We start from the raw sequence: 13,807 nt of genomic DNA, 5'->3' as shown, positions 1-13,807 counted from the left end.
AGTCGTCAAGCAGGAGTGATTGTGAGAGCGAATGGAATTTCTTTTTCACTCTATCGGGTTGTTGTATGTATATATATATATTGATTAGGTTAGTTGTTTTAAGGGTATCTTGTTTAAACTATCACTAAGCACGTATAGGGGTGGTGGGATCTTTGAGGTTGGTTTTTCGCGAGGGCACAACCAGCGGGTGGGGCTGGTTGTTATGGCCACTCGTGGAAATGGAGAGTTTGAAAAACTTAGTCGGAGGCATGGAGTAAAGATTCCTGCTGCGACAGGGTGTTCAGTGGAAGAATGTAGCTTGGCTGTGGGTGCTATCATTGGGTATGATAGCATCAAATCAGCCTCAAGGATGAATAGCGCTGTAGTGATATTCTTAGATTCAATTGAAAAGGTGAATAGAATAGTTGAGATGGGTGTCGTGTTGAGAGAAACACAGACGTCGGTATTTCCGCTTATGAATCCGGCGAAGAAAGTCATGCTTTCTAACGTGCCACCATTTGTTAGAGATGAAGTGTTATGGCGAGAGTTATCGCGCCATGGTCAAATAGTGTCTACAATAAAGAAAGTTCCTTTTGGATGCAAATCTCCGTTGTTGAAACATGTCGTGTCTCATAGGAGACAAGTGCATATGATTTAAAAAAGGAAGGAGATGAACTGGATTTAGCGTTTAGCTTTAAGATTGATGGATTTGATTATGTCTTCTTTGCATCTACTGAATCAATGAAATGCTTTGGCTGTGGAAGAGAGGGGCATTTGGTGCGTAATTGTCCCGAAAATGAGCGCGCTGAGCCTGGTAGTAGTTTTAGTGCGAGTACAACTAACGCACCACCGCGAAGGGATGAAAACATGCTAAGGGTACAGGAGAAGAGAGAAGGTGGGCAGATGTGGTTGGAAAAGCAGGAGAGGAAGACAGTGTGGATACGGGGGCAATTGTGGTAGATCAGAACAAAGAGGGAGGGAAACAGTAGGCGAGATTGCGACTGCCGTCGCTGAGGTGGTGCTGGAAAATGAAATTGGAGGTCAAGAGGAGATTGAAATAACGGAAAAGGAAGCGGATGTTTTCAAAATACCGAGGAGTAAAAGGAAGAATGTAAGGGGTGGTGAAGGGTCTAATTCTAAGAGAAAGGTAGAGTTTGATAAATCAATTGAAGATGAACAATGTGTAGAGATGGTGGAGTATTCTTCTGGGGAGGATAGTGAGAGTGAGTCATCTGACGCGTCACAACAATATAGTGAGATAAATGGGGTGGAAGGGAGGTATGGGATCGAGAGGATACGTCAATTTTTGAAGTTGACAAAAGGGAAGAAATATATGCAAGATTACAATGTAACTGATTTTTTCCCTGAACGTGAATTGTTTATTGAATCAGCAAAGTTTCTGATGTCAAAAATTACAGGCGGAAGTTTGAAAAGCCCTGAAATTGCTAGACTCAAGAAAGTGGTCACAAGAGTGATAAGTGTTGTAAATTCTAAAGAAAATGAAAGAGTTCAGTTGCAGTCTTAACTCTGTAAAGAGATGTGGTGGCTGGATCGTCCTCTGTATATTTTTTATCCATGAGCAGTTTTAAGATTTCTTCTTTAAACGTAAATGGGGCAAGAGATGTAAAAAAAGAGCCATGGTGTATGAGTTAATTAGGGGAAAGGGAAGTGACATAATTTTTTTACAAGAAACGCATAGTAATTTGGAAAATGAAGTTATGTGGCAACAGGAGTGGGGGGGACAGTGGTGTGTAGTCATAAAAACTCAAAAAGTGGGGGTGTGGTTATTTTGTTCTCAAAAGGGTTTTTGCCGTTGTCATATGAGGTTGAAGAGGTAGTTGAGGGAGGTTATTAAAAGTTAGAGCAAGGTATGAAAACATCACTATGTGTCTGATAAATGTATATGCCCCAGTGATGACAGTTGAGAGGGTATGTTTTTAGAGACACTATCAAATACCATTGAGAAATGTAACAAAGAAGATTATTTGTTTATTGCTGGGGATTTTAACTGCACAGTTAGTGATTTAGATAGAAATCACCAAGAACCTCATATAGCCTCAAGGATGTTTTTAAAACGCCTCATTGTAACAAATGAATTGTGTGATATTTGGCGGAGTCAACATGGAGGAACAAGGCAGTACACCTGGGCGCATGTGAGAGAGAACATCATCTCTATGGCCAGGTTAGATAGGTTTTATGTTTTTGAGCATCAATCTCAGGTCTGTAAATCAAGTGTGATAACTCCAGTGGGGTTTTCTGATCATTGTTTAATAACAGAGGTGGTGTTCATTAACGATGTAAAACCCAAAAGCGCATACTGGCATTTTAATATAACTTTATTGAGTGATGCTCACTTCAGGAACTGTTTCAGTTTTTTTTGGGAGAGATGGAGATCTCAAAAAGCCAGTTTTGTATCCATTCAACAGTGGTGGGATATAGGGAAAATCCAGATTCAACAATTTTGTAATCAATACACGAGGAATGTCACTAAAGATATCACCAGATCAATGAAAGCCCTAGAGATTGAAATAGTGGAACTCATGACATTGGTTGAGACCACAGGAGATCGAGGCCATACTCAGGCCCTCAAGAGGAGAAAAGCTGCATTGGCAGACCTGCTGGGTATCAGAGCACAGGGGGCACTGGTGAGAAGTAAATTTCAGGGAATATCTGAAATGGATGCCTCATCCAAATTTTTCTTTGGTTTAGAGAAAAAGAATGGACAAAGAAAAATTATTCATTGTCTCAAATCAGCTGTTGGACAAGAGCTCACTAGCCCTAGTGAAATTAGAAAGAGGGCAGTAGAGTTCTATGCTGAGCTCTACAAATGTGAGTACAAAGAGGACAAAACAGTGACACAGCAGTTCTTTGATGGGCTCCCAAAGGTGGCTGCAGAAGTTCAGGTTGAGCTTGAGCAACCATTGTCTTTGCAGGATTTATACACTGCATTAAAAGGCATGGAAAATGGAAGGGCACCAGGCATTGATGGGCTTCCCGTTGACTTTTTTAAGTCTTTTTGGGCTATGTTGGGAGAGGATTGGTTAGAAGTAGCTAATGATAGTTTAACCGGAGGGTTACTACCAATAAGCTGCAGAAGGGCTGTCCTCACCCTACTGCCCAAAAAGGGTGACAAGGGAGGTGAAGAACTGGAGGCCGGTGGCTTTATTGTGCACTGATTATAAGATATTGTCAAAAGCTTTGTCCAACAGGCTGAGGGAGGTGATGGGGCAAATCATACATACGGATCAGTCCTACTGTGTTCCTGGCAGGCAGATAGGGGATAACATTTCTCTGATTCGTGATTTTTGGACGTCTCTAGGGATATTGGGTTGGATGCTGGTCTAATTTCAATTGATCAGGAAAAGGCATTTGACCGAGTTGAACATCAATACTTATGGCACACGCTTGAGGCGTTTGGGTTCAGCTCTGGTTTTATTGCCATGATCAAGGTGATATATGGTGACATTGAAAGTGTATTGAAAGTTAACGGTGGTTTGAGTGCTCCTTTTAAAGTGTGTAGAGGTATTAGGCAGGGATGTTCTATGTCAGGAATGTTATATGCCATTGCTATAGAGCCACTACTAAATAGCATTAGAAGTCGCATTGCAGGGGTGTGCTTTTCAGAGGATATTCCTCCTATTCGTCTCTCAGCCTATGCTGATGATGTAGTTGTGCTAGTGAAAAATCAAGCGGAGGTGGATAGCTTGAGTCTAATTGTTGATTGTTTTAGGGGAATATCCTCTGCAAAGGTAAATTGGGAAAAGAGTTGTGCGTTACAGATTGGAGAATGGTCTGGAGGGATCATGGCTTTGCCAGGGGGGCTAGAATGGTGTAAAGGAGGTTTTAAGTATCTTGGAGTGTACCTAGGAGATGAGGGGACTATGGAAAAAAATTGGAGTGGGGTGGTTGAAATGGTGGAAGGGAGGATGAGGAGATGGCGTTGGTTACTATCTCGTATGTCATATAGGGGCGCACTATTATAGTTAACAATGTGATTGCATCTGCACTGTGGCATCGGTTGTCAGTTTTAGAACCACCATCTGGCCTTCTGGCTAAGATACAGGCAATTATTGTGGATTTCTTTTGGGATAAATATCACTGGGTTCCACAAAGTGTTTTGTATTTGTCAAAAGAAGAGGGGGACAAGGTCTTGTACATCTTGCTAGTAGGGCTGCTGCTTTCCGGTTTCAGTTTATTCAAAGGTTGCTTTATGGACCGGAAAATGTGGTGTGGAGAGGGGTGGCAGGTCTTATATTACAACGGGTTGGAGGATTAGGTTTAAAGAAGGCTTTATTTCTGGTTGATAGTAGCCAGATTTCTAGGGAGAGAGTACCTCCGTTTTACAGAGGACTTCTCAGAGTATGGAGCATAATGAAGGTGTCCAGACGAACTTCAGCGGAGTCAGTGCATTGGCTGTTGGAGGAACCTCTGGTGTATGGGGCAAGACTGGATTGTACAACTGAAGCTGTTCCACATTTCTCCAAGATTCTGGTGAAGGGGAAAATCATCACCTTAAGACAGTTAATGGCCATAGCTGGGCCCGCCTTAATGGATGGAAGACGGGTGGCAGAACATTTGGGGATGAGGTCGGAAAGGATTGTCGGACAAATGCTGGGGAGCTGTAGGAAGGCTCTGTCAGCGGAAGAATGGGGTATGCTTAGTAGCCACAAGAAGAAGGTACAAGATGAAGACGTCTCATTTCCAAGACTAGGGATTACACCAAATATCCCAGAGTCAGAAAGAAAGGCGTTATTGCTGGATTTGAGAGGGTTAGAGGAGGTGGGTTTGGATGAGGTGAATGGGAAGGACTTGTATAGGGGGTGTGTCAAGGTGTTGAATAAAGATAAATTGAAAAATAGAAAAGACACTCCATGGAGGGTAAAATTGGGCATTGATGACAAGGTAAAGCCAGCATGGAGAGCACTGTACAAACCACCGTTACAAAAGGGTACTGGTGATATGCAATGGAGGGTTTTACATGGCATCATTGCAGTTAATGCTTTTGTATCTGTTATTAATTCAGATGTTAGAGATGGATGTCCTTTTTGTAATATAAGAGAAACCATTTTTCACTGTTTTATGGAGTGTGAGAGGATAAAACCTCTATTGGAAATGCTGGAATCTTTGTTTAAAGCTGTAGGGGAATTTTTCAATAACACGGTTTTTATTTTGGGGTTTCAATATAGTAAACAACAGAAAAGAAAATGTCAAATGTTAAATTTTATTTTGGGACAAGCTAAGATGTCAATTTTTCTGAGTAGAAAACACAAGATAGAAACGGGATATGGGCAGGATGTAAGATGTGTTTTTAAAGGATTAGTAAAAGCAAGAATAAAAGTAGATTTTGAGTTCTTTTCAGCTGTAAAAGATCTCCTATTATTTGAGGAGAAGTGGGCCTACGAAAGAGCGCTTTGTTTTGTAGAGGAGGGGAAATTATTTTTTGCCGATGAAATAAGTTGAATGTATATGTTATGTATTTATTTTTATTTAGGAATTACATTTGTTTTTTCATTTCTGAAAGGGCAGTGTGTCATTTGTTTTTATGTTAACACTTGAGTAAAAAATAAAGGTTTTATAAAAACTCAAACTCTCTCTCTCTCTCTCTACCTGAGGGCGCCCTCAACACACGTGTCTGGCATCATCCTCCTCTGAATAACACTGACTCACCTTAACACCTCCAGTTTAACAACCCTGAATTTGGGCCTACAGTGGTGGTGATATTTTGTCAGCCTCCTGGGAAAATGCAGAACTCTTTTAAAGTCTATAGATTGTTATTGGTCAAACTGTAGGAAGAAAAAATGACCAAGTGAGGGGTTCAGTTTGAAACGAGGGAAGGAGAGCCAGAGGGAGGGAGGGAGGGAGGGAGGGAGGGAGGGAGGGAGGGAGGGAGGGAGGGAGGGAGGGAGGGAGGGAGGGAGGGAGGAAGGAAGGGGAAGGAGGGAAGGAAGGAAGGAAGGAAGGAAGGAAGGAGGGTGGGTGGGTGGGTGAGGTGTAGGCGTAAGGAAGATGGAAGGACATGACAAGAGATGAGAAGGAAAGGAGCAAGAGAGAAAGGAGCATGAGAGGAGAGAAGAAGAGAAAGAAAAGAGGGAGAAAAGAAGGGCAGAGTGAAAGGTAGAGGAGAGATGAACATAAGTTCCAGTAAATGATCAGATGAAGAATTGGAGGAAAAGGATGAGTAGAATGAGGGAGAATAGAGAGATAGAGGTAAAAGGGAGAGGGGAGAGATATAGAGAGGAAGAGAGAGAGAATAGAGGGGAGAGAGATAGAGGAGAGAGAGAGAGTGCGGTAAAAGGGAGAGAAGATGGGAGCGAGAAGAGCGAAGGGGGTAAAAGGGAGGGAAAGGGAAAAGAGAGGGAGGGAAGGAGAGATCATTGTTTCAGGACCACTGGTGGTTTCATGTTTCTCCTCTGCCCTGCAGATTTCCAGTCTCTGGCTTCTGTGCAGACTGACTGACTCTCTCTCTCTCTCTCTCTCTCCTCCGCCCCCTTCCAGCCAAGCCTCTCCACGCTGTAGGAGATTACTAAGAGGAAGACTTCAGACTCACTGAGGAGAACACAAAGAGAAGGAGGGATACAGACAGAAAAGAGAGAAAGGCAACTGCAAGGTATGGACAGCACATGCTCTTCATTCTCTTTTGCTCTGAGACAGATAAAAGGGAGGTATTTTTCTTTTAATCTCTCTGGATTTCTTCCTCCGTTCTGTTGTTTCCCTGTAGCCATGCTCTCTGTTCTGGGGTGTGTGTGCGCGTGCGTGCCTGTTGTGCGTGTGAAGTGTGTTCTGTGTACCGTGCGCAGTCAGAGTGCTGCTCATGTGAAGGGAGAAATGAAACCATGCCTGTACGGTGTGACTAGTGAACTTAGATGTGAATGCGTGTGTATATACTGTATTTAGAATGGATGTGTACAAAATGTGCATCATAAAGTTTGTGTGTGAGTGTAAGTGGGGGTACAGTTGCTGTGTGTGAGTGTGTGTGTGTGAGTTGAGGGGGTAACTGTAGGTGTGTGTGTGCAGGTGTGTGTAGGTGTGATTGCAGACATGAGATGTCGAGATGGTAGGTGATGGTGCCTCCATACATCTGATTGATGTATGGAGGCAGGTTTATCTCCCAAGGGATCAACAACCTTATGTAAACATTAATTGACTACATAGAGGACACATTATGCTTTGTAGGACATACATAGCAGACACGCAAAGCACATAACAATACACAACACATACAAGAAAACTCAGTTTAAGGTAAAAAAAACAACAACTGTTCACCAGTTCCTGGAAGGACACATATTTGCATTAATTTACTGAAAGATGCACTATGCAGAAATTGCTCCACCATTTCCTGGTTGCTAAAATTCTAATAGTTTGCCTAATTTCAGTGTATGTGACAAAACAAGTAAGTATAGGGTAGAGAATCATTGTACCATCTAAACAGCTGTGAAATATATTTTCCATAACCAAAAATATTGTATTTTCAGCTGTTTGCAGCTGGTGTAGAAAACTGGAAGTAGACGTAAAAACGAAACTGAAGAACAGGGGGCATAGAAATATTGCACATAGAACAGATCTAACGCTTCTTAGACTTGCTTTCAATGAGAATGACCGTTCTAAACTCACATTTCTATGTGAATTTAGTTGGTCGCTCAAAAAAGTTACATATTGCAGTTTTAACCAAACAGAAAAAAACCTTGTTTGCAAAAAGCTTTCCAATGAACTGGGTGAGTCTTATTTTAGTCCTATGCTGGAGGCTTGGTTAGTGATTATTATAATTGAATAGGACCCAACCAGTGTGCAGGTGTGGAGTGTAGTACCAGGTGTCCCTCTCATTTGTCTGCTTTAGGTGGTGTCCCAAATGGCACCATATTCCTTACATAGTGCCCTACTTTGAACCAGGGCCCTCGGCACTATATTAGGAATAGGGAGCCATTTGGGATGCAGATTTACTGTAGTGTTCCAGACCCATGGTCTGTAGACAACTCTAGCACTGAGACGCAGTGCCTTAACCTGTTAGGGATGATGTGAATTTTCGCAGCTTGTTAAAAATCGCACATTTCAAAGACCTGCTACTGAGTCTGGGACCTATCTGTCTTGAAACAGCCATGGTCTGCTCTCTCCTTTCCTCTCACATTATCAGGTGGCTAGGCTGCTTGCTAGGCCGTTTTAATCAAAAACATTTTACTACAGTCAAAACTGAGTTCACCATGTGGTTTTGGTTGAGAAAACCTGTGTATGTCTTTGTGTGCGGGGGGGGGGGGGGGGTTGTGTTCCTGTGCTTATGTTCATTTCAATCTGGCACTGCAACAGGAGCACAACAACACTCCATCGCTAATTTTCAACAATGATTCGGTGGCTAACACATAACCCACATGCTGTCCCTTTCATTTTGATGCCTTCAGGCCAGCTAACTGTTTATCCCAATGCTAACCCTTCAGATTAGGATTTGGTCGCTAACCCCAAGTTCCACATGCATCATTAAAACTCAAATTTTATTAGTCAGCAATCATCATTATATGGGGTTAATTTTTTTCTGTTAAAAAAAAAACGTTTTATGTAAGTCTCTCCCTTCCTCTCTCATTTGAGGACTTCCCATGCATCTATCTTGGTGTTAGTTGTAGCCTGCTTGTACATCTATAGGCCGAGAAGAAATACTAAGGTGCTTATTAGCGTCAGGCAGCTAGCAATGAGCCACCATTATCCTTAGAGAGAGAGAGGCTCTACAGAGGGGATGAAAGCAGGGTGGGGTCTCAGATTACCCCCTGACAGTGCCACTGTTTAATGACACTATGGCCTTAACCACTCCTCAGAGCCAGAGGACCAGGACTTTCATTTATTTAACTAGGCAAGTCAGTTAAGAACAAATTCTTATCTACAATGACGGCTTACCCCGGCCAAACCCGGACGGCGCTGGGCCAATTGTGCGCTATCCTATGGGACTCCCAATCACGGTCGGATGTGATGCAGCCTGGATTCGAACCAGGGACTGCAGTGACGCCTCTTTCACTGAGATGCAGTGCCTTAGACCACTTCTCCACTCAGGAGCATTTAGCTGCTCTGGGACTTGTCTGGGTGGGAGTGTTATCAGTGTCGTAGCTAGAGTGTAATTGCAGTGGTTGTTCTACTGGTGTAAGTTGGTTTTAAGTGGAGTAGTCAATTTTTGTCTCTATGTTTTCTGAATTGTTTAGCAGTATCCTGAGCTTTTTGTTCTTCATTTAAGATTGGGGGTTAGGGGCTGGTTAACAGTAAGGATATAAAGTTAGGGTTTAGGGTTGGTGATAAAAAAACATTTTGTCGGTAGAAAGCACCATACTTCCGTCCTTTCTAGCATGGTCATATAGTGAGGAGGGGTGGCACAGGCCTGTCAGAGCTCCATGGTTTGGCTGCTGACTGGCAAGACCATGCCCAACCTGGTGATCTTGGCACTGGGTAGAGGTTGCCTGGGCAGCAGGGTAGCCTGGTGGTCTAAGCTTGGCACCACTATCCAGGTTAGGACACACAGACAAAGACCTAGGACCTGGGAGATGATGGATGACAGAGAAGAAGAAGAATACTGCTCTTGTCGCTCTCATGAATAGAGGCCTTCTGTGTTTTGTGTGTGTGTGTGTGTGTGTGTGTGTGAGACTGTGTGTGTGTGTGTTTTGTGTGTGTGACTGTGTGACTGTGTGTGTGTGTGACTGTGTGTGTGTGTGTGTGACTGTGTGTGTGTGTTTTGTGTGTGTGTGTGTGTGACTGTGTGTGTGTGTGTGTGTGTGTGTGTGTGTGTGTGTGTGTGTGTGTGTGTGTGTGTGTGTGTGTGTGTGTGTGTGTGTGTGTGTGTGTGTGTGTGTGTGTGTGTGTGTGTGACTGTGTGACTGTGTGTGTGTGTGTGTGTGTGTGTGTGTGTGTGTGTGTGTGTGTGTGTGTGTGACTGTGTGTGTGTGTGACTGTGTTTCAGTATGTGTGTGAGGGAATGCCTTCCATGAGGGCACCAGTGCCCAAATGTCCCAATACCAGCTCCTGAAAGACCAATTAAAATCTTCATTTTCTGGAAGAATGTTCTGCTGCTCAGCCAGATTCGGATTCTATAGTCATCTTTTAGAGAGGGGAGCTGACAACAAACCCACATTGGGAACAGCAGCCGTTGTCCTTTAGATAGTGCCACTTGACTTATTGCTGTGCTTTATCCCCGTAAAAAGAGCTCTTGGCATCACTTGCTGCCCATGTTTTCATCCAAAGCCCTTCTGGTTCAGCCCATAGTGGTTGAGTGGTCTAACCAAACAAAGCAAGCAGTGAGCTGGGAAGAATAGAGGTGCAGGGATTATTGACTGGCTTTCCTGTCATTTCCCAACCTCTCTATATATAAACCCCTCTATGGTTGAGTTAAGGGCTGCATCCCAAATGGCACCCTATTCTCTACATAGTTCACTATTTTCGACCAGAGCCCTATGAGCTCTGGTCAGAAGTGAATAGGGTTTGACGTGGGATGCACCCTAGCTCAGGTCTAGCCTCCTCACACATCTCCCATAGAACGTCCTGAAAGAGGGCTCTGAAAAAGCCTTTAGGTGGGTAAGAGTGGGTAGGGGGAAGTGGGAACTATGTGGGAAAGAGCTAAACCAAAGAGCTGCAGTTAAAGACGGGCTAAACTTCATGATTTAGCCTCGGTTTCAATTCTCCTCAGTAGAAAATGCGACTGAGAACCAGATTTGGGTTTTGGAGGAACGCTTTGATGTGGGTGTCTCGTGTGTGTGTGTTCGAAGGTGGTAAGTGTTTGTAATTTCACTTTGCCAAAACAGTACACAGTTAGTCACTCACCCTTCTAGATAACTTAAACAGTCTGACCAGGTCTTGTTTGGAAGTAGCCTAGACTAGCTAGCAAGCTAGCCAACTTCTTTCGCCAATTAGCTTCAACCGTGGCAAGGTTTATTTGACTTTGGATAGCCTATCTCTGGGGCTATTTAGGGAACAAATATAAATGACACAATGTAAATCGGACAATATGTTCATGTTGCACATCTTTTAGTTGTCTCATTAAATTTTCTATTTTTCTATGAATTTGAAAAATGTATTGTTGGTTTGAGGTTTTAAAGTCATTGAAATTTGGAGCTATTGGCATTTAAAATATTGTCCCATGTACATTGTGTAATTTACTGATGGTCCCTAACTAGCCCCATAGGGATATCCAAAGTCAAACCAAATTCACCATGTGCATGTTCGATGGCAGCTGTCCTCTGAATTGATGATTACTTGGGTGCTGCCAGCTGTCGGCTGTTGGGCAGGATTGAAATAAACCTGACTCAAGGAAAACTATTACGGTACCCTTCATTCCATGACATACATTTTTTTTTAAATCACTATCAAATCTCTGTTTTGGACATGACTGACTTTATGACCAAAATTAACCTATTTACACATTGTAGTCAATTGTGACACAAGAATAAATGTTTCTGACAAATATCGATGCCACATAGAAAATGCCTATCAGAGAAGTTGTTTATTGCCTACAGTTGCTCTTTAAACTGTGGCAGGACTTCAGTTGAATTAGCCTACAGCTAGACAATATAAGACCACTGCTGGTTGCCTTACTGACTCCTGAGAGCCACACACTCAGAATGTCCTCAGACCTAAACCACGTGTTGATTAGGAGTCAGGAGAGAGGAGAGAGAAGGATGGGGTGATGGGGAGGAGGAGAGAGGAGAGAGGAGGAGGAGAGAGGAGAGAGGAGAGAGGGAGAGAGGAGAGAGGAGAGAGGAGGAGAGGGATGGTGTGTGTTTTGTCAGGGCAGCGGTTGAATACCAGGAGGATCAAATCAAATCAGTTTATTTGTCAGTGAAATGCTTCCTTACAGGCTCTAACCAACAGCGCAATTTAAGTAAATAAAAAACCTAACGGGTCGATATACAGTAGAGAGAATATATACAGTAGAGAGAATATATACAGTAGAGAGGCTATATACAGTAGAGAGAATATATACAGTAGAGAGGCTATATACAGTAGAGAGGCTATATACAGTAGAGAGAATATATACAGTAGAGAGGCTATATACAGCAGAGAGAATATATACAGTAGAGAGGCTATATACAGTAGAGAAAATATATACAGTAGAGAGAATATATACAGTAGAGAGAATATATACAGTAGAGAGGCTATATACAGTAGAGAGAATATATACAGTAGAGAGGCTATATACAGTAGAGAGAATATATACAGTAGAGAGAATATATACAGTAGAGAGGCTATATACAGTAGAGAGGCTATATACAGTAGAGAGAATATATACAGTAGAGAGAATATATACAGTAGAGAGGCTATATACAGTAGAGAGAATATATACAGTAGAGAGGCTATATACAGTAGAGAGAATATATACAGTATAGAGAATATATACAGTAGAGAGGCTATATACAGTAGAGATAATATATACAGTAGAGAGGCTATATACAGTAGAGATAATATATACAGTAGAGAGAATATATACAGTAGAGAGGCTATATACAGTAGAGAGAATATATACAGTAGAGAGAATATATACAGTAGAGAGGCTATATACAGTAGAGAGAATATATACAGTAGAGAGAATATATACAGTAGCGAGGCTATAATAGTAGTGAGGCTATATACAGTAGCGAGGCTATATACAATCACGAGGCTATATACAGTAGCGAGGCTATATACAGTAGCGAGGCTATAATAGTAGAGAGAATATATACAGTAGAGAGAATATATACAGTAGCGAGGCTATATACAGTAGAGAGAATATATACAGTAGCGAGGCTATAACAGTAGCGAGGCTATATACAGTAGAGAGAATATATACAGTAGCGAGGCTATAATAGTAGCGAGGCTATATACAGTAGCGGGGCTATATACAGTAGCGAGGCTATAACAGTAGCGAGGCTATATACAGTAGCGAGGCTATAACAGTAGCGAGGCGATATACAGTAGAGAGAATATATACAGTAGCGAGGCTATAACAGTAGCAAGGCTATATACAGTAGCGAGGCTATAACAGTAGCGAGGCGATATACAGTAGAGAGAATATATACAGTAGCGAGGCTATAACAGTAGCGAGGCTATATACAGTAGCGAGGCTATATACAGTAGCGAGGCGATATACAGTAGAGAGATTATATACAGTAGCGAGGCTATAACAGTAGCGAGGCTATATACAGTAGTGTGGCGATATACAGTAGAGAGAATATATACAGTAGCGAGGCTATAACAGTAGCGAGGCTATATACAGTAGCGAGGCTATAACAGTAGCGAGGCTATATACAGTAGCGTGGCAATATACAGTAGAGAGAATATATACAGTAGCGAGGCTATAACAGTAGCGAGGCTATATACAGTAGCGAGGCTATATACAGTAGTGAGAATATATACAGTAGCGAGGCTATAACAGTAGCGAGGCTATATACAGTAGCGAGGCTATAACAGTAGCGAGGCGATATACAGTAGAGAGAATATATACAGTAGCGAGGCTATAACAGTAGCGAGGCTATATACAGTAGCGAGGCTATATACAGTAGCGAGGCGATATACAGTAGAGAGAATATATACAGTAGTGAGGCTATAACAGTAGCGAGGCTATATACAGTAGCGAGGCGATATACAGTAGAGAGAATATATACAGTAGTGAGGCTATAACAGTAGCGAGGCTATATACAGTAGCGTGGCGATATACAGTAGAGAGAATATATACAGTAGCGAGGCTATAACAGTAGCGAGGCTATATACAGTAGCGAGGCTATATACAGTAGAGAGAATATATACAGTAGCGAGGCTATAACAGTAGCGAGGCTATAACAGTAGCGAGGCTATATACAGTAGCGAGGCGATATACAGTAGCCAGGCTATAACA

Source organism: Oncorhynchus gorbuscha, linkage group LG03 (assembly GCF_021184085.1).
Source record: "Oncorhynchus gorbuscha isolate QuinsamMale2020 ecotype Even-year linkage group LG03, OgorEven_v1.0, whole genome shotgun sequence".
Taxonomy (NCBI): Eukaryota; Metazoa; Chordata; class Actinopteri; order Salmoniformes; family Salmonidae; genus Oncorhynchus; species Oncorhynchus gorbuscha.
The sequence above is the reverse complement of the archived record's forward strand: the minus strand, read 5'-3'. Positions refer to the sequence as shown.